Below are 27,594 nucleotides of genomic sequence, written 5' to 3' on the forward strand. Positions count from 1 at the left end.
GGACAGAGAAGCCTGGTAGGCTACAGTCCACGGGGTCGCAAAGAGTCGGACACGACTGAGCGACGGAACGGAACGGAAAGATAATTTTATTCTTTATTTTGAAGACCTCGTTTATAATGTTTTTCTTTCATTTTTCCACTTGTTTTACATTTAAATCATTTTAATCCTGCATCATCTGGTGATTTACCATATCTTTGCTAACTTACTATTTTAGAGTTATTAGAAGTTCATTTAAGTTTTTATTTAAACTCTGAAAGAAGAAAAGAGTGGAAAACTCAACCCAAATTAAGAGAATATTTCCAATCTCCATCTGAATTTCACTCATTGTCTAAACACAGAAATTGTCAAATGAAGCAGCAAAACACAAGACCTGGATAAAATACTATTTCCTACTGAGTAGATTCTTAGAAGCACTGAAATTGTGAAAGAAAAATAAAGAGAGTTGACTTTGAAATAAGTATGATGTTTCATGCTGAGACAAACCACATTCACAGGGTACATGAACATTGAAAATAGAATTGCAAACCAGAAACAAGAGATAATATAATACTAGCTAGAGATTCTACCTCCCAAAAAAATGAAAAGCAAAATTTTAGCACTTAGAGGAATTTAAGACATGAGGTTAAAATAAATAGAACGCCAGCCCTAAGGGTTAGAAATGATTCCTTTCAAAAGGAGTAAATAAATTCTGTGTTGACAAGTGTATTCCTCTAAAGGTGGATGCCAAAAGTGTAACAGTTGCAAACCTAATTAGATGAGCCAGCTGTGAATATGGTGAAAGTCATTTCAGCAAAAAAAGAGCTTGGGCATGCTGGCTTTTAAATTTTCTAATCTCCTCTTTCTGAAGTGAGTGTCAATGCAAGCATTTTTAATAAAAATTTTTCTATCTTATACATCTTTAGAACATTTTTTGTTTACATTTTGCCCAAAGCGTTGGTATTCATTTAGGTGACAGCAGCTTCACAAAATGCTATCTGCCCAGAATTCAAAGCAACTTGTATTAATAGTACACCCACATACTTCTACAAATAAAAGATGAAAAAGAAAAGCAAATCAAAGTAGCTTGAAGATCAATCACTACATAGTAAATTCCAAATAACAATGATCAAATTAAAAGAGAAATATGTTTAAGGATACATTTATTTTCATTATAAATCTTCTTAAAGTGGGATAATATTACCATTCTATTTTTATTTTTCTACTCCTTTCACAAGTAAACCAGGCCTCAGTATTATATGGACTAACATGTTGAAGAAATAAAACCTAAACATAAGTGTTTAATATGTTATGTGAGATATTGAAGCTGTGAGAAATTAATTGTTGTGCTGTGCTGTATCTGAGAAATGATGCAAAGACTGCATATGAGTCATTTATTAGAAATGTTGAATTTGTAAAAAAAAATTACGATAAAAGAGTGAAAAATAATATAATTGTGGTTTATATTTATGATATAAGCTATACAAGTAGAGCACTTTATTTTCACTTTTAATTGAACTATGTCACGCTTTTAGGATCTTATAAATAAAGCAATAAAAATGATGATCTAGAAAATATTTCAGCTTCTAACAGAATATAAGAACTGCTTATATATGAATTTTTAAGGTTTTTCTAACAGAATCCTTCATATAATAGAGTTCAATCAGTGAATGAAGATAATATGTAAGATTAAATAGCAAATAATTTATCGCTATGTAGTTTCTTAAGAATTGATATTTATTCATTTCTCCAGGGCTTCCCAGGTGGGTCAGTGGTGAAGAATCTGCCTACAATGCAGGAGACCCAGGTTTCATCACTGGGTCAGCAATAACCCAATATTTTTGCCTGGGAAATCCCAGGGAAAGAGGAACCAATCTCTTCAGAACCTCTAAGACATAATTTCTTCTAAAAACTATGAGAGATAAGATACAGCCTTTATCCTCAACATACTTATGATAAAGTTGAAAGGACAGAATTTAAAACTTCATAATTTTTAAATAATGCTATATGGCTTGTTATGAATAAACATTCTCTTTACATCATACGCTTTGGAAAACCTTAAAGAAACTATAGGTTTAAAGGTATATTAGGAAGGATAGTTAATATTTACAAAGAGAATGCAGTTGGGGCAATAAAGCGTGAAAAATGGCATTGAGGACCAGTGTGATGGTCTGAAGATGTGTGATCTAGATGACACTAGAAATCACATTTGACCAAGTATCATATGTCTGAAAGGGCAATTTGAAAGCTCTGTATGATGGAAGAGCATAGACAATGGCTAGTTGCCTGGAAACTGGAAACATATTTTGGATTTCCAGTCTGGCTCTCCCACTTAGCTGTTGAACATCAGACAACTTGTTCAAGCTATCTGTGGCTCTGTTTTCTCACACATAAAATAGGTGCAATAATGCTTTCCAGCTCATGGGATTGTGAGGATTAAATAAATTTGTATGTGTGAAGTGCTTAAAACAGTATTTGGCATTAAGAAGATAAATACTAGTAATTACAATTATTTGGCACTCTATGTATACATATAGCTGATTCACTTTGTTGTACAGCTGAAAGTAACACGACTTTGTAAAACAATTATATACCAATTAAAAAAATAAAACTAAAGGTCTACTATTATACCAGAAAAAAATTAAGTATGTGTGTGTTTCACAGAAGCAGAACTTCCTTGAATAGAAATATGAGGACTTCTGTAAATTCTTTCTTCCATAAAATTAATAATAAAAGAATCTTGAATGAAGATCAAAATGAACTTTTTCAGAACTCTGAAAACTAACCAAAATTTTACAAGAATTAGGACAGTATTTACTTATTTGAATAAATGCCCAACAGATGTTTTATTTAAGAGGATATATAATGTTTAAAACATTGATCAACATAATTACTTATAGGGGAAATGAAAATTAAACTTACAATTTTATAACAATTTAACCTCTGCTAAAATATCTATAGTAAATAAAACAGATAATAGTCAAAGAGGCTGAGAATATGGAGAAACAGAAACTGACATATTATTGCTTGATGGGAATGTAAAATGGTGCAGTCACTAGAAAGTAAGTCTGCAGTTTCTAGAAAAACATAAAATGACCACATGACCTAGCATTTTGACAAATAGGTATCTAACTGACAGAAGTAAAATTTTTGTCCACACAAAATCTTGTATGTGATTATAAAGAAAAACATTATCATAATAGCTAATAACTAGAGCAACTTCGGAGAAGGCAATAGCAAGCCACTCCAGTACTCTTGCCTGGAAAATCCCATGGATGGCGGAGCCTGGTAGGCTGCAGTCCATGGGGTCGCTAGGGGTCGGACACGACTGAGTGACTTCACTTTCACTTTTCACTTTCCACTTTCACACATTGGAGAAGGAAATGCAACCCACTCCAGTGTTCTTGCCTGGAGAATCCCAGGGACAGGGGAGGCTGGTGGGCTTCCGTCTATGGGGTCACACAGAGTCGGACACGACTGAAGTGACCTAGCAGCAGCAGAGCAACTTCACTTTCACTTTTCACTTTCCCTTTTCAAGCATTGGAGAAGGAAATGGCAACCCACTCCAGTATTCTTGCCTGGAGAATCCCAGGGACCTGGGGATCCTGGTGGGCTGCCGTCTATGGGGTTGCACAGAGTTGGACACAACTGAAGAGACTTAGCAGCAGCAGCAGCAGAAACAATCTAAGTGGAACGGAGAGATAAAATGTGTTTTGTCTATAAAATAAAATTATTCATCAATAAAAGAAAATATCATATTCCATGAACTTCAAAAATGTTAAGTGACCATAAACAAGGTACCACATATTATATGATTTTATCTGTATGCATATGTTCTGAAAGAAGCAAATGTAGAGTGACAAAAATAGATTAGTGGAAGTCTGAGGCTGGGCGTGGAATGGGGACTAAATGTATATGAATATTTGTGATCCCATGGATTGTAGCCTGCCAGGTGCCAATGTCCATGTGATTTTCTAGGCAAGAATACAGGAGTGGGTTGCCATGTCCTTCTCCAGGACATCTTCCTGACCCAGAGGTGGAACCATCTTCTCCTGCGTGGCAGCTGGATTCTTTACTACTGAGCTGTATATGGACATGAAGGATCTTTTCTTTTTTTGGAGGGATAAAAATGTTCTAATTTTTGTGACAGATGAAACACCCAGTAAAGGTAAGAAAAATTACTGAAATATAATACTCAAAATAGATGTAATTTCTGTTATGTTAAAAACCAATATATCTGCTTATAAAAATAATGTCTTAATAATGTTTGTGGAAGGACACGAAAGCCAGATGTAAGCTTTAATTATATCTATCCTTATTTTGATACTATTTTAGAATGTGCACAGCATTATGATTTATCACATTTCATCTCACATCACCCAGTAAGATAGAAATAGCATCTAACCAAATATCCTTTAACTGATTATTAAAGTGAAAGTAAATATAGACTGCAATAGTTGAACCCAGCTGCCTACCTGTACTTGGGTTTCATTATTATCTAGATTGAATTGGATTGAGTTGGAGCTAAATGCAAGATGTAAATTAAGAGAATATTATAGTAATTCGTATTTTCTGTGTCAACTCCACCAGGAAAAATGGCAATACTCCAAAGGCACTGCTTTAATAATTAATAAAAATGACAACTTAAAGTCAATACTTGTATAATTAGTCATATGAAGTATTCGAATATTTATAGCTCTCCTTAGCACTCTTTGTGGACATGCTTTGTTCTCAAAAGAATGATTTACCCAGATGTCTCAGTGGTAAATCTGAATCTGCCTGCAATACAGGAGCCATAGAAGACGTGGTTTTGATTCCTGAGTCAGAAAGATCTGTTGAAGAAGGAAGTTGGCAATCTACTTCTGTATTCTTGCTTCAAAAATCTTATGGATAGAGGAGCATGGTGGGCTACTTGTCCAAAGGGCTGTAAAGGATTTGAAACGACTGAGCACAGTCCCTCTCTCTCTCAGAACCATAAAAATGAGCAATAGAGTAACTCTCTGTATAAGGTATTTCAGAATGCTGCTGCTGCTGCTGCTAAGTCACTTCAGTCGTGTCCAAATCTGTGTGACCTCATAGACGGAATCCCACCAGGCTTCCCCGTCCCTGGGATTCTCCAGGCAAGAACACTGGAGTGGGTTGCCACTTCCTTCTCCGATGTGTGAAAGTGAAAAGTGAAAGTGAAAAGTGAAAGTGAAAAGTGAAAGTGAAAAGTGAAAGTGAAAAGTGAAAGTGAAAAGTGAAAGTGAAGTTGCTCAGTCGTGTCCGACCCTTAGCGACCCCACAGACTGCAGCCTACCAGGCTCCTCCATCCATGGGATTTTCTAGGCAATAGTACTGGAGTGGCTTGCCAAATTCCAATATGGATGCCTATATTTTAATTTTGCGCACTGAATTCAAAATGTGCAATTACTACTTTGATACTATTCCAATCATCATTAATTCTGTAAAATTTAATGAAGGTGCTGCTGATAACCCAGACTTCTAAATGGAGGTAGTATTATAGAAGTAACCTAAAATTTCAGCTGAAGAGTAGGCAGAGATAAACACTCATGCAAGATTTCAGAACCTAATTGACTTAGTTATATTTCACTTTGAATGGTGGAGATTAGTATTTGTAGATCGTATGTTTAAGATCAGAATAATGAGAGGAAAACTTCTATTAGATTCAGGCATTATTTCTCAGTGAGTACTGTTCAGTGAATCAGATTTCTTTTCCATGCCATTTGAGTGAAGTTGCTGAATACAAAATGTCTTTCCCAATATACCTAAGAAATTGAAAGATTAAACTCTTGGTGATTTTAATGACTTTATAATTGGACTATAAATAATATGCCTAATATGCTAATATGAAATTAATAGTAAGCTAAATATTCTCAACTCTTTAATTTTTCTTATGGTAAAAGTAAAAGTATTTTCATTAAGTGTAATACTATTTGGAAAACTCATCAGTCTAGTTTTGATTTAAAATATGGCCAAGATATTTGTGTAAAGATAATTATATAAAAAGATAATTTTCTGAAATTTTCATTTATTTATTAAAATATAAAAAGTAGTGTGTGTGTATGCTTATTCCCTCAGTCATGTCTGACTCAAAAGTAGTATCTTCCCTAAAAAATTTAAATGTTTTTAAGTGTATAGCAACAGGATGCAAAAATAAGTAACCGGGTGATTGGGCAAAACTTTTGCTTCTAAATTAAATATTTACCACAAAATGTATTAATAAAATCATTTCTGGATGCTCTTTAGGATTACTGTTACAACAACCAGTATTCACTGAATATCTACTATGTGATGAAGCATTATAATTGCTTTATGTTAATCCATAAAATCATTGAACACATATTTATTTGATTTCTCCCATGTTCCAGAAATTATTCCAGGGTTTGGGAATGCATGGGCAAACAAACAAGCAAAAAAAATAACATCTCTGCATTCATGAAGATTATTTCTGGGAGAAAAGACATCCAAGGAAAAAAATAAGCATATTTTGAGACTTAGACCACTTTAATGCTGCTGCTTTATGATATTAGAAGGCATAGAGTATTTTTCACACAGTTGGGTCACTAATGATATTGGATTGACAGTGATTGTTAGATAAAATAAGACTTCCATAATGTTAAGTGTGGAAAGAAAAACAAAACACAAAAGCCCGCAGAACTCTGTACCGCAGACACATTGAAATAGTAAATAGGCTTATAGAATCAGAATGTAGTAAATGTTGTAGAAAATAAAACTGGACAATGTGACAGGCCTTGAGACTGCTGGGGGACTTAGGATTTCAGATGGCACACTCGGTAGAAATATCATTCTCAGAAAAAGAGAAAGTGAGCCATGAAGTTGCTTGGAGAAAAATAGGAAAAATAGGAAGAAGAAAACTTGCTTTCAGAAAGCAGGAAGAGCCATTGCAAAACCTTTTTATATGAGAGCAAGCATAGAATGTTGAGGAATGGTGAAGAGCTGTGTGAGGCTAACAGGAAGGGAAGTTAAAAAATAAAAGACAAGAGAGAAGGAGTGTGAAGTCAGGTAGGGCTTCAGAGGTCATTGGAAAGAACCACAGATTGTCCCCATCCCAGAGAAGTTGTTCAATCACTAAGTCATGTCCGACTCTTTGTGACCCCATGGACTGTATCACGGCAGACTTTCCTGTCCTTCACTATCCCCCAGAGTTTGCTCAAACTTATGTCTATTGGTTTGTCATCCAACCATCTCATTGTCTGTTGCCCCCTTCTCCTCCTGAGCTCAATCCTTCCCAGCATCAAAGTCTTTTCCAATGAGTCAGCTGTTAGAATTAGGTGCCCAAAGTATTGGAGTTTCAGTTCAAATACTTCAGTCCAAGTATTTCAGCATCAGTCCTTCCAATGAATATTCAGGATTGATTCCCTTTAAGACTGACTGGTTTGATCTCCTTTCTGTCCAATATCTCACCGAAGAGATATTGTCAGTTTCACAGGGCCACTGAGGGAGATCAATTATGATGCTATTGCAAAAAAACCTTGGGAAGAATGATGGACATGTAGACCAAAGTTGTAGAGGAGTAGATAAATTTTGAAAGTAAAGCCAGAAAGATTCTTTGACAAACAATGCAAGGTATGAGAGAGATATAGGACTCAAGATGATTGCAAAGGTTTGGGAATTATTAATAGCAATAGGAACTGTGGAGAAGTTTAAAAATGAAAGTGCAATGTACTTAACTGATTTGTAGAACACAGTAATTCCAATGTAAACTTGCTGGAGATCTTACAAATAAATTATTTCAGTAAGATGATTCAATATATACCAATATGTACCATTTTAGCAGAATTAAAAATGCTTTCCCTTACTGTTTAAGTTTGTAACTCTGATAGCTAGAGTGACCTTTTAACCATTTAATAGTTATTTACCTGACTTGTATTAGAAACTAGATGCTAAATAGCTTTTAAGTTTTTCTGTTGATAACTTTTTCTTAAGTTATGAAAATACTTCATGTACTATATAGAACACTCATTCTTTAATCCAAAAAATGTAGCTGCATATATTTTATTATTTCGTATTCAGTTCAGTTCAGTCCCTCAGTTCATGTTTGACCCTTTGAGACCCCATGGACTGCAGAACTCCAGGCTTCCCTATCCATCACCAACTCCCAGAGCTTGCTCAAGCTCACATCCATCAAGTTGGTGATGCCATCCAACCATCTCATCCTCTGTCGTCCCCTTCTCCTCTTGCCTTTAATCTTGCCCAACATCAAGGTCTTTTCCAATGAGTCATTTCTTCACATCAGGTGCCAAAGTATTGGACCTTCAGCTTCAGCTTTAATTCATACTAATTTATAAGTATTTCATATACATAAAACTATGTAATGATCTAATGAATACATTTATATCTAAGATCACACTCACAGATTAGAGGAGTTAGGACCTGGGGAACCAAACTAGAGAACCAAAAATTATCAATAGACTTGAAAAACTCTCTACTAATCACTTCTAACTTTTCAATTCAATTTTAAATTAATTATGTAAGGTAGGCATATAAATTAAATATTTTCTGATGTCATGAGCCAATTTTCCAGCAATCTGAAAAATTGCTGATCACTGACATGGACATATTTACTTGTCTGTGCATACTATGTCACTTCAGTTGTGTCTGACTCTTTATGACCCCATGGACAGTAGCCCACCAGGCTCCTCTGTCCATGGGATTCTCCAGGCAAGAATACTGAAGTGGGTTGCTCCACTCCAGTGGATCCAGTGGAACCACTCCAGAAGATCCTCTAGGGGATCATCCCAACCCTGGGTTTGAACCCATGTCTCTCTGTCTCCTGCATTGGCAGGCTGATTTTTTACCATTTAGTCACCAGAGAATCAGTCTTTATATTTTTGTCACTTCATTTTGGCTTAGAATTTAAAGTCAAGAATTGTAATGCAATACTTTTCTGGGCTAGTTTTCCTTCAAATTTTCTCTCTGAGGCTTATGTTCCAGACAGTCTAGAAAACTTGTTATTGCAAAACAGAGAGTCTTTCATCTTTACTTGCCTTTGCTCATAATGTTTCATCTACATGTTCCCTTTCCCTGTTCCAGCTAGAAGAAATCTTACTCCTTCTTTAGCCAAAACTGACATCCTTCTTCAGATCTAACAGCATTCTCTTTTGTGTTGTTGTTGTTGTTCAGTTGCTCAGTCATATCCGACTCTTCATGACCCCAGGGACTGCAGCATGCCAGGCTTCCATGTCCTTCATCATCTCCTGGAGTTTGCTCAAATTCATGTCCATTGAGATGGTGATGCCATCCAACCATCTCATCCTCTGTCATCCCTTTCTCATCCTATCTTCCATCTTTCCCAGCATCACGGTCTTTTCTAATCAGTCAGCTTTTTGCATCAGGTGGCCAAAGTGTTGGAGCTTCAGCTTCAGCATCAGTCCCTCCAATGATTATTCAGGATTGATTTCCTTTAGGATTGACTTGTTTGATCTCTTTTTGTGTTATTAGTTGCTTAAGGTACCTAGCTTACCTTGCTTTTTATTAGTCTAAGGTTAAAAATGCATTTTCTACACGTTTGGGTGCAGACTCCACCACTTACTATGTGTGAGATCTTGGGGAAATTATTTTCCTTTGTTACATTTTATTTTCTCCAACAATAAAAAGATGCAATTAATGAACTCCCACTTAAATGGGGCTTCCTCAACTGCTCAGCAGGTAAAGAATCCACCTGCAATGCAGGAGATGAGGTTTGATCCCTGGGTTGGGGAGATCCCTGGAGAAGAGAATGGCAACCCACTCCAACATTCTTGCCTGGGGAATCCCATGGACAGAGGAGCCTGGTGAGCTACAGTCCATGAGGTCGCAAAGAGTTGGACATGACTGAGTGACTAACATGCATTTCATATAGGTGAAATATATGTTTAATTTAAAAAAAAGATCTACTTAAATTAGATCTATTTAATTTCACCTAGGTCCTATAAATGGCAAGCTTTCAATAAACATTTTCTATTCTTCAACCACTTTCATTATTATTTAGATTATGAAATTTATGATATTAGTTTCCAACAGGAAAGGCCTGCAAAACTCTAAGATACCAATCACTCAATGAACTTATATTCAATTCTACTATTACTCATGTCCCTTTAAGTTGTCTGTCTTATAAAATTATCATAAGCTTTAGAAAGCACAATCTTTCTCTATTTTTAGTTTATCTTCATGATCTAATCATATAAATTCTTTATTTTTTTGTTTTAAGATATTTTAATTTTATTTTTAATTAATTTATTTTACTTTACACTATTGTATTGGTTTTGCCATATATTGACTTGAATCCACCATGACTGTACATGTGTTCCCCATCCTGAACCTCCCTCCCACCTCCCTCCCCATCCCATCCCTCTGGGTCATCCCAGTGCACCAGACCCTAGCATCCTGTATCATGCATCAAACCTGGACTGGATATTCATTTCATATATGATATTTTACATGTTTCAATACCATTCTCCCATATCATTCCACCCTCGCCCTCTCCCACAGAGACCAAAAGATTGTTCAATACATCTGTGTCTCTTTTGCTGTCTCACATACAGTGTTATGTTATTTAGAATTCTTTCTAAATTCCATATATATGTGTTAGTATACTGTATTGGTGTTTTTCTTTCTGGCTTATCTCACTCTGTATAATAGGCTCCAGTTTCATCCACCTCATTAGAACTGATTCAAATGTATTTTTTAATGGCTGAGTAATATTCCATTGTGTATATGTGCCACAGCTTTCTTATCCTTTCATCTGCTGATGGACATCTAGGTTGCTTCCATGTCCTGGCTATTACAAACAGTGCAGCAATGAACATTGGAATCCATGTATCTCTTTCAATTCTGGTTTCCTCGGTGTGTATGCCCAGGAGTGCGATTGCTGTGTCGTATGGCAGTTCTATTTCCAGTTTTTTAAGGAATCTCCACACTGTTCTCCATAGTGGCTGTACTAGTTTGCATTCCCACCAACAGTGTAAGAGGGTTCCCTTTTCTCCACACCCTTTCCAGCATTTATTGCTTGTAGACTTTTGGATAGCAGCCATTCTGACTGGTGTGAAATGGTGCCTCGTGGTTTTGATTTGCATTTCTCTGATTATGAGGGATATTGAGCATCTTTTCATGTGTTTGTTAGCCATCTGTATGTCTTCTTTGGAGAAATGTCTGTCTAGTTCTTTGGCCCACTTTTTGATTGGGTCGTTTATTTTTCTAGAATTGAGCTGCAGGATTTGCTTGTATATTTTTGAGAGTAATTCTTTGTCCATTGCTTTGTTTGCTATTATTTTCTCCCATTCTGAAGGTTGTCTTTTCACCTTGCTTATAGTTTCCTTTGTTGTACAGAAGCTTTTAATTTTAATTAGGTCCCTTTTGTTTATTTTTGCTTTTATTTCCAATATTCTGGGAGGTGGGTCATAGAGGATCCTGCTGTGGTTTATGTCGGAGAGTGTTTTGCCTATGTTTTCCTCTAGGAGTTTAATAGTTTCTGATCTTACGTTTAGATCTTTAATCCATTTTGAGTTTATTTTCGTGTATGGTGTTAGAAAGTATTCTAGTTTCATTCTTTTACTGTACCCAGCAAGGATCTCATTCAAATATGGAGAAGACTTTTTTTTAATGTGGACCATTTTTAAAGTCTTTATTGAATTTGTTACAATATCACTTCTTCTTTATATTTTGGCTTCAAGGCATATGAGATCTCAGCTTCCTAACCAGGGATCAGACTCACAACCCCTGCTTTGGAAGCTGTAGTCTTAACTACTGGACCACCAAGGAAGTCCAAAAACTTCTCTGACTATCTCACTGCTAATTCAATGTCTCACCTTCCTGATAAATAATTGCAATAATCCCATCAACAATTGTATTCATCAAGGAAAAATGTGTAATTGTGTAGGTGCAAATTTAACTTATCACATAAATCTTTTGTTTACCCAAACACAATTCACAGTTGACTACCCTATTTATGTTAAAATAAGTGCTTTCAGAAAACGCATTATAAGATTGTGTTCTATCTTCAAACATACATTTATAAGCAAGTTTTCTTGCTAGATGAACATAATATGTTGACTGGTTGAATTTTTACTTTCAAAAAATTGTTTTTTTTCTAAAATCATACTGAATTAATTTCCTGTTTTAGTGTTTTAGTCAAGTATACTAACTGCCATACTCCTTCACTGGAAGGTTCCCTAATTTGTTATATTTTGTTTTTTCACAAATACAGCACTTGGCATATTTCTTTTTAATTAAATTTCTGGCAAAATATACTTTTTTGCAAAATTCCCTGTCATCTATAATTTTCTTTTACTTCTCTAGTGTAGGTTAAAAGAAGAAAAAGAAAAAAAAAAACTCCTTAGACTAAATAGCCGGCCTCAGGTATCCTATAAAACCTATGACTAAAAAGTACAGATAATTTGCTTGTTTTCCCAAGGAAGTGGGCAGGCAGCCAAACCTCACAAGCGAAATTAGTTCCCAATTTAGTGTTCGATGTCATTTCACAAGGACTAGAATGAAAAATGAGACATCGGACATGTTAGCTCTGAGGAAAATTATCACTTCACCTTGTATAGGGCGTCTTTACTGGATGAAATCAGAGGAGATAAATCATCTCTCCCCATGACAGATCTGCCTGTCATCAGGGGAAAGATGTCCCAAAGCGAGAGGGCAGGCGCTGTCTGAAGTTCCCTCCGGTTGCGACCAGATATATTTTGTGACTCAAAATAATTATAGAAATGTGAAAATGTGGATGGTGTATGCAGGACACACTTCCCAAGTCGATTTTTCCAAATGACATCTTAAGTGAATGTACACAAATACAAATAGCAGTGCATTCACATTTGTGAACTGCGTATACCCTTGAAACAGTTACGGGGTAAAGAAAAAACCTTTACCAAATGCTGTGATCAGGTTTCCTGGTGGCTGGTGGTGATCAACATAAGTAAACTCATAAGCCCAAGTAAGATTCATGGGGTGTTTTGTCCCTCAAATTTTCCTTCAGAAAGCAGGAAATCAGCTTAAATTTAAGTGACTACAAAGGCAGTCATATTATGGTCAAATCTTTCACGAAATTTATTTTGAAATCTAAAGTGCCTCTTTAAGAAAAGAGGCATTAACCAGAAATTAAATCACTCCTCATCAAATTTTGGATACATAGAGAGGTCACGTTATGGAAATACAAACAATGGAGGCAAAGATTTCATTCAGACTTGTTTATTCCTGTGCTATGGCATTGCAATTCAGTTTTGGTTGCGGTCTTTAAAAAGGATTCTAAATAGTAGAGAACGTATTGATGGTGAAGTTGAATACATGCCTTCAGAAATAATAATTATCCCAAATGTTTAATAAATGAGTCTTTGGGGCTACAGATAAAATACTGAATGGCAGCAAAATGAGAATTTTAAAAGGTCACTCTCATTTCTGAAGGAAGTCAAAGTCTAGATAACTCAAAAATAGCTCTAGATTTAATAAAGTTAAAGCTATATAAACTTCTAGAACCAAAAAAAAAAATCTGAATCTACTATTACAAAAGCTATGCTGTAAGATGTCCAAATAAAATATATTTTTATCCTAAAATTTTATTCTAGTTTTGCCCCGAAACATCCTTTTGAAGTGATCTTATAAAATAAGCACTCAGGAACCTTCTACTTTCATCTACTTGATTTTTTAAAAATGAAACTTTAAAAATAAATTAATACTTCCATGCAAAAATTGATGTAATTCTTTAAAAATTGCATTATTTCTAACATCCAAAAATATATTTAAATTAAATAATTAAAATAATTCAGAATAGTCATTTGAGTTTACTCCTCCAAAGAAAGTCAAATATGTGAGAAGCCTGTCTGTGATTTTCCATAAGGTTTTATTAAATCTTTTTTTCAACTTGTAGTAATAATAGATCAGGGCTCATTGACAACTTATTTATTGATTATGCAAGTATTGAGCTTATTCTCTTGTCTGGGTCTTGTCTGAATATAAGATGTACAAGGGTAAGCAAAACAGACTTGTCTTCTCCGATCCTGAATTCTAGTGATCACAAATTCAGTCCATATTGTTGATGAAGTAACTAGACTACTTTAGAGTTAAGTGAACCAGACAGAGAAAAGTGCAGATTTGGACCAGTTAGATCAGCAGGAAAAGGAAATCATAAGAGATGCTCAAAGCTAAGACCAGGCAGGCCATCAACACAGAAAGAACTGCATGTTTCAAATAAAATAATCTGGATTTAGGGATTATGATTTAGAGTGCATGTTAATTTCAATAGAGTTGATAGAAGCTGCAATTTAGGAACTGGCTCAAAAGTGATCTAGGAGACAATATATTTGCTGGCTCTATCCATTAAGGGTAAAGCAAAACCTCCATCTGATTTCATTCACACATTCATTTCTTCATTCTCTTGTCCATTTATTCATCAAAAATGTATTAAGCACTCTCTATTTACCAGGAATTGTTCTATTTCATGGGCATAGAATTTAAAAGAGAATCCCTGCCCTCATGGAATTTACAGTTAACTAGCGAAATAAATGGCAACCCACTCCAGTGTTCTTGCCTGGAGAATCCCAGGGACGGGGGAGTCTGGTGGGCTTCCGTCTATGGGGTCACACGGGGTCACACAGAGTCGGACACGACTGAAGTGACTTAGCAGCAGCAGCAGCAGCAGCGAAATAAAGGACAATAAAATATGCCATATATTTGAAATGTAGTAGTTATATGTAAATCCACAGATATAGATTATACATAGTATGCCTATTAAACATAGGTATAGATGACATTGTGTATATCAATATCTCTGTCTCTCTTTAGCTATAGAAATATAAAGAAAAAAGAAAACAGATATAAAATGGAAGGAGATGAAGTAGAGATTTGGAAGGTTTCATAAGTCATTCTGATTTGTTTTTTTAGATAAAACTTTTTGCTAGAAATATTGAACATGATATTATATATATTTCCAGTTTTTCAAATACCTCACTCTCCCCCTCCTGCATGCCTTAACTATCCTGCTCTATCTACTAGGATGCTGTTCCCCAAATTCCTTAAGATTAAAGTACAAAAACCTGACTTTTGCTTCAAAGCTTTCATTAATATGACCCCCTCATACACAATGTGTCCTTTCATCCAGGCAGTCAGTTACTCCTTCCTCACTGGTGTCTGAGAGCCCTAAAATATGCTCTCTAGTCCCCTTTCTTCACTGCCATGAGGATTCTCCAACTCACCTTTCAACATTAAAACAAAATAAAATTTGAATGCTACTAAACTTCATGGAAAATGGATGGGGAAACAGTAGAAACAGTGTCAGACTTTACTTTTGGGGGCTCCAAAATCACTGCAGATGGTGATTGCAGTCATGAAATTAAAAGACGTTTACTCCTTGGAAGGAAAGTTATGACCAACCTAGATAGCATATTAAAAAGCAGAGACATTACTTTGCCAACCAAGGTCCGTCTAGTCAAGGCTATGGTTTTTCCAGTGGTCAAGTATGGATGTGATAGTTGGACTGTGAAGAAAGCTGAGCACTGAAGAATTGATGCTTTTGAACTGTGGTGTTGGAGAACACTCTTGAGAGTCCCTTGGACTGCAAGGAGTCCATCCAGTCCACCCTAAAGGAGATCAATCCTTGGTGTTCATTGGAAGGACTGATGCTGAAGCTGAAACTCCAATACTTTGGCCACCTCATGTGAAGAGTTGACTCATTGGAAAAGACCCTGATGCTGGGAGGGATTGGGGGCAGGAGGAGAAGGGGACGACAGAGGATGAGATGGCTGGTTGGCATCACTAACTCTATGGATATGAGTTTGGGTAAACTCTAGGAGTTGGTGATGGACAGGGAAGCCTGGCGTGCTGCGATTCATGAGTTCGCAAAGAGTCGGACACGACTAAGCAACTGAACTGAACTGAAACATTTATTGATTGCTTAATGTCATCAAGTTCTCTAGTAGATGTTTTCTTTTTACCCACTGTGTAACTTCTTAGTTCAACTTCAGTTGTTTGGAAAAGTGGGCTATTTTAAAGGACAGTAATTTTATCTTAGAAATCATCATAGACCAACATTATACTACCCAAACCTGTGGCAAGGAAGAAGAATCCAGGATTCAGAAGACTCCCCTGATGAAAATTTATGTTCTGCATTAGTTACAAGTAGTTGTATGACTATGTATTTATGGTGTTGTTGTTCAGTCACTAAGTTGTGTCCAACTCTTTGCAATCCCATGGACTGAAGTACACCAGGCCTCCCCTGTTGCTCACTATCTTTAGGAGTTTGCCCAAGTTCATGTCTGTTATATCAGTGATGCTATCCAACTGTCTCATACTCTGCCACTCTCTTCTCCTTTTGCCTTTAATATTTTCCAGCATCAGGGTCTTTTCCAATGAGTTTGCTGTTGGCATCATGTGGCCACGGTATTGGAGTAAATCTTACATGGTACTATGGATATTGACAAGAGGCTTTGACATTGAAAGAAAGCTATAAAATTCCCTCTTACCTGCAAGATAATGAATATATTGCATAATAAAGCCACTCATGACCATTATGAACAAAGGTAATTATTAGTAGAAATTAGGGATTGGATGGCTTCCCCTATGGTTCAACAGGTAAAGAACCTGCCTGCAATGCAGGGGACACAAGAGACATGGGTTCAATCCCTGGTTTAGGAAGATCCCCTGGAGGAGGAAATGGCAACCCATTCCAGTATTCTTGCCTGGAAAATTCCATGGACAGAGGAGCCAGGCAGGCTACTGTCCATAGTGTCACAAAGTCAGACACAACTGAACCGAGGCAGTATTTGCTCATATACAGAAAAGAAAATGATTGCTGTTAATTACAATAACAACTTTAGCAAATGAGACTGAGGTTAACATAGGGTAAGTGATTTCTTTGCTGTAAGAGTGCTTTTTATACATAATATTAAGCCAAAATCATATTGCTTCACGTCATTATGCAAGTGATATCTCACTGGCAGTTTATTTCCCTGTCTTCATAAACACACTATCCTAATTTAAAATCTGCTTAAAAGACAGATCTAAAATGCAGATTTGATCATTGTACAATTTTATGTGAAAACTATCTTTAGTTTCCCCAAATATCAGAGAAAAAAATCAAAACTTCTTCCCTTCGATGCCTATCAATGTAACACCTGTGTACTTAACCTGCCACCTGCATTTCTTTTCCATGTCAGAGAAACAATTCTATTTCCAGGACCACTATGGTTTTATAACTACACTGACCAGAAATTTTGGATTTTTCACACGCTATTCTCTGGGCTTATAAAACTTATTCTCTCCTTCTTACTATCCTGTCTCCAACTCTGTATATTTTAATATCAGCTGACATGATTTCCTTCAGGATTAGCAATCTGCCTTCCACACTAGCAATCTGTTATTTCCAGGATGGGAGAAGTAATTAAGTGACCCCGGTATCTTGTGTGTAATTTCAGTTTAACTGTTGTTGCGAGTACCATTTCCATGTTATACTTGCATATTTCCCCGTCTGTTTCCAGCATTGTTGCATGACATCCCATAGCTTTAGCTTTGGATTTTTAGCTTATACATTTTGTACGATTCATGACTCAGTTTCATCCCCAGAGATTTTTGCTTAACCAAGTCTTAAATTATACCTGAGTCATGAACTTAAAAGAAGAAATGAAAGAACCAAAAATGTATTTGAATACAGTTAATTGTAACAAATTAAGTTTAGAACCATTGTCCTAAAAGGAATTCTGTAATCTGATTCATGGGGTCGCAGAGAGTCGGACAGGACTGATCGACTGAACTGAACTTAACTGAACTGAATGCATTACTTTGTTCCTGGAACAGTATAAGAAGAGAAAGAAAAAAAAATCTGAAAAAAAGAACTTCTTCAGTACAAGTATCAGCTAGAAAAAAATGAGTGTGCTTCTGTTGAATTAAAAATATTCTAAATATTGGATTATCTTATTTCCCACCTCTATCCAAAACTCTGTGGCCAAGAGTGCCTACAATCTTTGTGGTTTTCAAATGTATCTTAACAAGACATGATAACAAAGGCAACACAATGTCTGATAAGGTCATTCTAAGGCAAACTGGTCACATGGGTTTAGGGGCTCTTAGACAATGCGGGCATAAGTCTCTACCCTGCTCCAGAGACCACAAAGTCTCTAGTCCTATTATCACAAGCCATTAACAGTCTTGTCTTTTCATGGGCTCCCCAGCTGGCACAGTGGTAAGGAATCTGCCTGCCAACCAGGTGACACAGAAGATGTGAGTTCAGTCCCTGGGTCAGGAAGATCCCCTGGATTAGGAAATGTCATCCCGCTCCAGTGTTCTTACCTGGAGAATTCCATGGACAAAGGAGCCTGATGGGCTACAGTCCATGGGGTCACAAAGAGTCGGAAGAGACTGAGTGGCTGAGCATGCACTCACAGTCTCTACTTCTTATTGAAGTTCACCTGTCATAAGCCCATCCCCCCCTAGTTCTGTCTTGGCTTAGATTAAGCAGCTTATGCTATTAAATACAGAGGTAAAGTATATCAAAGGTTTATGTAGGATATGTTTCTAATCCTACGTTTTTATCTTTGATTTATACTTTAACAAGGGATATTCAAGACTTAGAATAACTTGATGGAAATCAGAAACATCCATCAAACAATTCAGCAGTGAGATAAGTTCTTGAGGTTCTTTTTTTTCCCCCTCTTTGGAATATAGTCAGCAATGTTATATTAGTTTCACGTGGACAGCAAAGTGATTCAGTTATACATACACATATAATTTTCTTTTTCAAATTTTTTTTTCCTATTCAGGTTTTTACAGAATATTGAGCAGGGTTCTCCATCTACACAGTAGGTCATTATCTTTTTTGGTTATCTCTTGATATTTTAAATATAGTAGTGTATATTTTGCAAGGAAAACATTTAAACAACTACTATATGGCCACAACTAAAATATGATTGAATGTTCATGATTATTTATGTTTTTAATAAGTGAGATTAAATTCAAATCATGTATTTATAGCTTCTCGATTATTTAGCATTTCATGCAATGACATATTCGGAGAAGGCAATGGCACCCCACTCCAGTACTCTTGCCTGGAAAATCCCATGGACAGAGGAGCCTGGTAGGCTGCAGTCCATGGGGTCGCTGAGAGTCGGACACGACTGAGTGACTTCACCTTCACTTTTCACTTTATTGCATTGGAGAAGGAAATGGCAACCCACTCCAGTGTTCTTGCCTGGAGAACCCCAGGGACGGGGGAGCCTGGTGGGCTGCCGTCTCTAGGGTCACACAGAGTCGGACACGGCTGAAGTGACAGCAGCAGCAGCAACTACATATTGACTTTTTTTTGTGGCACCATTGCTTGATATTTGATTTGGCAGCAGAGTAACATAGAAGAGTAGATAGTACAATAAAATGCTAGTGACCTTTTAGCCACCTAAGTTAAATTTAATTTAATTCTGATCTAGGGAACACTAAAATGTCTCACTTAACTTAGCATTGAGTAATTAAGAATATGAATATTTTTAATATAAAAAACACCAGGATCCATTTTATAAAAGTTGTTTAAATATAATAACAATCAACATTAAAATAGATTATCACATAGAAGGCATGCAGAGTATACCAATAAAATGTAATGATAATTATATTGTAATATGGTCATTACATTGATAATGTAATGACCATAATGTTGTAAGACTAAAATGTTTTAAAATTATAAACATAAATGTATTTTCTAACATATTGTAAAACTGACATATTCCACAATGCTATCACTGGTTTATCTTTTACTTTTGCTAAAAATAAGTACAGAATTATAACATTTAATTACAGTAATCCAATAAACATTAAAGCAAAAAATATACTGACTTAATTATCTTTTGATGAAGTTATCATATTAAACAAATATGGTACCTCTCAGAGATGGAAAATGAAAAAGAACAAACATTGTATTAAATCGTGGAATCAAATACAGACTCCTTGGATCAAAATATATTATCTGTCAGAACTTGAGCACTTCATTGCTTTGTTAAAAACTTATGAAATTGAGAGGAAACCACCTAACTCCAGTGCTTGATATTTTAATTGTCAACGTTTCACTCAGTTCAGTTCAGTTCAGTTCAGTCGCTCAGTCGTGTCCGACTCTCCGCGACCCCATGAATCACAGTACGCCAGGCCTCCCTGTCCATCACCAACTCCCGGAGTACACTCAAACTCATGTCCACAGAGTCGGTGATGCCATCCAGCCATCTCATTCTCCGTCGTCCCCTTCTCCTCCCGCCCCCAAACTTTCCCAGCATCAGAGTCTTTTCCAGTGAGTCAACTCGTCTCATGAGGTGGCCAAAGTATTGGAGTTTCAGCTTTAGCATCAGTCCCTCCAATGAACATCCAGGATTGATCTCCTTTAGAATGGACTGGTTGGATCTCCTTGCAGTATAAGGGACTTTCAAGAGTCTTCTCCAACACCACAGTTCAAAAGCATCGATTCTTCGGCGATCAGCTTTCTTCACAGTCCAACTCTCACATCCATACATGACCACGGGAAAAACCATTGCCTTGACTAGACGGACCTTGGTCGGCAAAGTAATGTCTCTGCTTTTTAATATACTATCAAGGTTGGTCATAACTTTCCTTCCAAGGAGCAAGCGTCTTTTAATTTCATGGCTGCAATCAGCATCTGCAGTGATTTTGGAGCCCAAAAAAACAAAGTCTGACACTGTTTCCACTGTTTTTCCATCTATTTCCCATGAAGTGATGGGACCAGATGCCATGATCTTTGTTTTCTGAATGTTGAGCTTCAAGCCAACCTTTTCACTCTCCTCTTTCACTTTCATCAAGAGGCTTTTGAGTTCCTCTTCACTTTCTGCCATAAGGGTAGTGTCATCTGCATATCTGAGGTTATTGATATTTCTCCCAGCAATCTTGATTCCAGCTTGTGCTTCTTCCAGCCCAGCGTTCCTCATGATGTACTCTGCATATAAGTTAAATAAGCAAGGTGACAATATACAACCTTGACGCACTCCTTTTCCTATTTGGAACCAGTCTGTTGTTCCATGACCGGTTCTAACTGTTGCTTCCTGACCTGCATACAGGTTTCTCAAGAGGCAGGTCAGGTGGTCTGGGATTCCCATCTCTTTCAGAATGTTCCACAGTTTATTGTGATCCACACAGTCAAAGGCTTTGGCATAGTCAATGAAGCAGAAATAGATGTTTTTCTTCACCTTAAAAAAAGATATTTTTCTGATTTTGCTTGCTTGTTGATTTGTTTTTTAGTGTTCTCAAAAGTATTGTAGCCAGGTTATTGCAATTTCCTTTGGCACCTGGTAATTACATATTAGATCACCAAGGTCAAATTTTGCCACTGCCAACTCTTATTAACTCTAATTTTTTTCTTCAAACATATCTCAGTTCATATTCTGCAATAAGCTGCTGCAATTTAAAGCTATAACCTAATGACTCCCCTGTGATATAGGCCACCTTGCCCAAATCGCCCTTGGAATCAGATAAAATTTTTTAAAATTATTAATCCAGAAAATAGCTTTCAGTCACATAAATGTCAATCAGTAATCTGAATTCCCTAACCAAACACTGTAGTAAGTAATTATCTTCTGCTTGTCCTGTTACTCACAACATCCCACTCTGCATTCAAAATACTAAATTTCATTATCAAAAATTCTTTTCAAATGAACAAATCATCCTTAATATTTACATTGTATATGCTGCATAAAAGTAACCTGTAGAGAATTTTCCTTTATAGCTGGACAGAGGAGTCTCTGGGTATTTCAAAAAATATGTGGTGCTCTTGGTGGTTTCCTCTGATAGCTCTTATACATTGCTTGCATGACACATTTCAACTTCTTTTCTTTCCTCTTATTACTACAGATTTTTAAGTAACATACATACCTGAATGTTGTCTAATAGTTTGCATCTAGCCACTACTTTAATAATGTTATAATTAAATATTTTAGCTCAACATTTTGGATTTCAGTGTTCAGAAATTAACTTGAACTGGCTTAAGAAAAACAGGGCATGTTTTTAAAGTACAAAAGGATGTGTCATATCTGGACAGAAAAGCCGCTGGGCTTAGGAAGGACTGTGAACAAAACACGGAGACCTACCAGAAACATAGAACCTGGGCGTTTACTTTTTTCTTTAATATCTAATTCTTTAGAGTTGGCGTCTTTCAGTTTTTCTAGCACAATAGCACTCTATATTATTGAATGCACATGACAAGAAAAGAGAATCATCCAGTTCTAGGCAAGTAAAAGGATTTTTTTCCCCTTTTCTCCAATCCTACACTTCTAGGGGAGGGGCTCTGTGACCAACCTTGAGTTGGGGACTCCTCAACTTCACCAGCTCCAAAGGGGCCATATTTCACAGCAACAAAACATGCCCCATTCTAGATGTAAACTTCTGGCATTACCTTTTGACCCAAACTAAGCATGGAAAATAGGGACCAATTTTCTGTGCTGAAATTTATTCTCAGAGTGAAAGTAAATTGAAAAATAGAAGAGTTATCAAAGGAAAAAAAAAAAAAATGGAACCATAGAAAACAGGGCAATGTATAAACAATAGACTATCATCAGTTAAACATATAGTCACATCCTGGTTATGCTATTTTATAGTTGCACATGGCATGGCATTTAATTTATCTGAGCATCATTTCCTCAATTATACAATTGTAGATTAAATACCATGAGGCATATAAGTTTAATGGTTGATACAGTGTATTAATTCAGTGAGTCAATATGGCTAGTCCTGCTAATGGTTCATGTTTCTAAGTCTATGCAATCTTTTTAGACAGTTTCCAGATTATCTAATGACTTACTTCACCTTATATTTCTCACTGCATATTTTATTCTTTAAATTGTGTCATCTCTAAGAATCTTTACTTGTTAGCTATCTCTTACATCAGATTGCAAAGTTCTTGAAGCAGGTCCTCTATCCAAATTGTTCACTAATGTAGTTCCAGTTTCTAGAACAATATCTAGTAAATACAACAATTTTAGTGAAGAGAAAGTATACTAAATACACGAGGATCATTCCATTTCAGTGAAATTGTTAAGCATGCAGTTCAACTTACAGATATTTGACTATATTCAGTTAAGTTCAGTTCAGTTGCTCAGTCGTGTCCGACTCTTAGCGACCCCATGAACCACAGCAAGCCAGGCCTCCCTGTCAATCACCAACTCCCGGAGTTCACTCAAACTCATGTCCATCGAGTCGGTGATGCCATCCAGCCACTTCATTCTCTGTCTTCCCCGTCTCCTCCTACCCTCAATCGCTCCCAGCATCAGAGTCTTTTCCAGTGAGTCAACTCGTCGCATGAGGTGACCAAAGTATTGGAGTTTCAGCTTTAGCATAAGTCCTTCCAATGAACACCCAGGATTGATCTCCTCTAGAATGGACTGGTTGGATCTCCTTGCAGTCCAAGGGACTCTCAAGAGTCTTCTCCAGCACCACAGTTCAAAAGCATCAATTCTTCGGCGATCAGCTTTCTTCACAGTCCAACTCTCACATCCATACATGACCACGGGAAAAACCATAGCCTTGACTAGACGGACCTTGGTTGGCAAAGTAATGTCTCTGCTTTTTAATATGCCATCTAGGTTGGTCATAACTTTCCTTCCAAGGAGTAAGCGTCTTTTAATTTCATGACTGCAATCAGCATCTGCAGTGATTTTGGAGCCCAAAAAAATAAAGTCTGACACTGTTTCCACTGTTTTTCCATCTATTTCCCATGAAGTGATGGGACCAGATGCCATGATCTTCGTTTTCTGAATGTTGAGCTTTAAGCCAACCTTTTCACTCTCCTCTTTCAGACAAAAGTTACTCTTTAATAAAATTCTGATAGTTTTCAAGGGACTTCTTGAGGTTTTAAATGTAAAAAAGAATGTCTGCTAATAAAGAAGAAGAAAAATATATTAGAAAATGGAGTTATTATTATCTCTATTATTTCAGTGATGTAAGAAGTACAATAAAATACCGAAAAATGCTTTCTTTTTCTAAAGTGAAAGAGGACGGTGAAAAAATTGGCTTAAAAGTCAACATTCAAAAAACTAAGATCATGGCATCCGGCCCCATCACTTCATGGCAAATAGATGGGGATGCAATGGAAACAGTGACAAACTTTTTCTTGGGCTCCAAAATCTCTGCAGGTGGTGGCTTCAGCCATGAAATTAAAAGACACTTGTTCCATGGAAGAAAAGCTATGACTTTCTTTCTAGTTCAGTTCAGTTCAGTTGCTCAGTCATGTCCGACTCTGTGACCCCATGGACTGCAGAACGCCAGGCTTCCCTGTCCATCACCAACTCCCAGAGCTTACTCAAATTAACATCCACCATTTCAGTGATGCCATCCAACCATCTCATCCTCTGTTGTCCCCTTCTCCTCCTGCCTTCAATCTTTCCCAGCATCAGGGTCTTTTCCAATGAGTCAGTTCTTCACATCAGGTGGCCAAAGTATTGGAGTTTCAGCTTCAGCATCAGTCTTTCCAATGAATATTCAGGACTGATTTCTTTTAGGATGGACTGGTTGGACTCCTTGTAGTCCAAGGGACTCTCAAGAGTCTTCTCCAACATCACAGTTCAAAAGCATCATTTCTTCAGCCCTCAGCTTTCTTTATAGTCCAACTCTCACATCCATACATGACTACTGGAAAAACCATAGCCTTGACTAGTTAGACATTTGTTGGCAAAGTAATATCTCTGCTTTTTAATATGCTGTCTAGGTTGGTCATAACTTTCCTTGCAAGGAGTAAGCCTCTTTTAATTTCATGGCTGCAGTCACCATGTGCAGTGATTTTGGAGCCCCCAAAAGTAAAGTCTGCCACTGTTTCCACTGTTTCTCCATCTACTTGCCATGAAGTGATGGGACTGGATCCCATGATCTTAGTTTTCTGAATGTTGAGTTTTAAGCCAACTTTTTTACTCTCCTTTTTCACTTTCACCAAGAGACTCTTTAGTTCCTCTTCACTTTCTGTCATAAGGGTGGTGTCATCTACGTATCTGAGGTTACTTAGACAGCATATCGCAGAAGGCAATGGCAACCCACTCCAGTACTCTTGCCTGGAGAACCCCAGGGACGGAGGAACCTGGTGGGCTGCCATCTATGCAGTCACACAGAGTCAGAGACGAATGAAGTGACTTAGCAGCAGCAGCAGACAGCATATTAAAAAGCAGAAACATTACTTTGCTGACAAAGGTCCATCTAGTTAAAGCTATGTTTTTTCTAATAGTCATGTATGTATGTGAGTGTTGGACTATAAAGAAAGCTGAGTGCCAAAGAACTGATGCTTTTGAACTGTGGTGTTGGATAAGATTCTTGAGAGTCCCTTGGACTGCAAACAGATCAAACCAGTCAATCCTAAAGGAAATCAGTCCTGAAGGACTGATGCTGAAGCTGAAACTCCAATACTTTGGCCACCTGATGCAAAAAACTGACTCATTGGAAAAGATCCTGGTGCTGAGGAAGACTGAAGGGAGGAGGAAAAGGGGATGACAAAGAATAAGAAGGTTGAATGGCATCAGCTAAGCTACTCAATGGACATGAGTTGAGCAAACTCCAGGAGTTTCGTGATGGACAGGGAAGCCTGGTGTACTGCAATCCATGGGGTAGCAAAGAGTTGGACATGACTGAGTTATGGAACTGAACTGAATCCAAAGAAGTTATTTCTGGATGTTGAATGCATGCAAAAATGTAAACTATTTTGTAGTGTTCTGTACTGTTCTCAATAAGGAATATATAGTACCAGTTTACATTGAAATAAACGTTCTGATTTAAATATAACTCAGTATGTTTGAAATAATGTTGTAATCCATATAAAAGCTATTATATCAAACAATCATTAAGTTAGAAGGGGTTAATTGAGATGCTATGAGTTATTACTCACCAGATGAAATGAAACAAGTATACCAATTGGACAGAAGAATATCTATCATTAAGGAATGAATTAATATCTTTTTAATGGAATGAAAAAAAAAAGAGTATTGTGTTAGAGATAAAAATAGAAACTAAGACAGAGAAATGAGCACTGACAGGTAGATAATATTACCTATAAATGCATGAAAGTCTAGTTACTCTGACCTGAAATGTGAAAGATTCATTCAAGAATGTGCCCTAAGTTTCTCTTTAACAGGCAATTCAATGATTCTTTGTTTTTAAAGGTCACAAAAGGTTGATGAGATTAGTAAAAGCATAAATATCTGACCTGCAACAAAAGCATGTGAGAAATTAGTGAAACAATTGTTTCTTTGAACATAAACTTCATTCTTTCTGAATCTGATCTTCAAACGCCATTATTTTTCAGTTTCAATATGGTTATCCTGAAATGTTTCCATGTTCTGAAAGAGAAGTGAGGCTTTCAGATAAAAATTCATTGGATTTCCATCTGCTATATCCAAAAACAGATGAAGAATAGGAAGATGTGATGGAATCAGTCGTCAGAAATACATGACCTAAATGGGATGACAAAAATATATATTACGTGAAAAACACTCATTGTACAAATAAACTATAGGCAGAATTTCTGAAATTACATGTATTCGTATACTGAGGATACTTCATGATGAAGTTCAATTTATGTTAACTATATAAAGAAAAGAAGAATGACTGTATTAAAATACTTTATAATGGGAAATACCTTGGCTTTATTAAAAAGGTAAATTAAGCTATTTAAAATCATATCCTATCCATGTAATGTATAATATATAATGTATATAAAGCAACAAACTATTTTGATGGCCTTAGAATATTTTTTGTTTAATTAAATAACAGTCTCTCCTAGATAGAGAACACATAACGTCGTTGAGACTCCTTTTCAGAATTATTCCCCACTCTACCTATACAGAATGAAAATGTATGCTAAGGTATAAAGATTAAGATAAATAATATCTACAAGAATTCCCTGAAAAAAAAAAAGCTTTAAAAAAGAAATAATGCGGTTTGTCTTAAAGAAGTGTTGGAGGAAACCATCAAAAAGATAGAATCACCCGTAGACCCAAGTGATGGACCTTATGAATTGAAGACTTCACCATCCCTCTTTCCTTGTAGTTCCAATTCTGCTGTTCTCCCCATTTCCAGGAGTTGTTCAAGGATATGTCCTTGACACAGCAATGTGGTATTGAAGCCACCTGGACTAGTTACCTGACTGAGCCCAGTTAAGTTCATTATGTAAATTTTTAATATGTTGTGGGAAGGTGGAGAAATCTACTCATCTTGAGGTCATCTAAGACGGAGTCCCTAACTTGAGGGATCTAATAACTGATTATCCGAGTTGGAGCTGATGTGATAATAATAGAAACAAAGTGCATAATAAATGTAATGTATCTGAATCATCCTGAAACTATGCCCCCTCCTGCCTGTGGAAAAAAATGTCTTCCATGAAGCCGGTCCCTGGTGCCAAAAATGTTGGGGACCACTGACCTGAGAGGAGCCTGGTAAGTTCCCGTGCTTATTAAAAACTGCTGCCTAACAAGCCAAGGCTGCATGACTCTTTATTTGATAGCTCCCTTCCCTTCAGGGCACCCCCTCCCCATCCCATACCCCTCTCAATGACAGGGCTGGTTTCAGGTTACACTGAGGAAGATCTAGGAGGTTGCAAAACAACAAGAAGTGAAGGTGATGCAATGAGCCAGACATGAAAAAACTCAACGTTGATGACAGAACAAAGTT

This window comes from Moschus berezovskii, chromosome 17 (genome assembly GCF_049115385.1).
Source record: "Moschus berezovskii isolate FMDL1 chromosome 17, NW_MosBer_1.0, whole genome shotgun sequence".
Lineage (NCBI taxonomy): Eukaryota > Metazoa > Chordata > Mammalia > Artiodactyla > Moschidae > Moschus > Moschus berezovskii.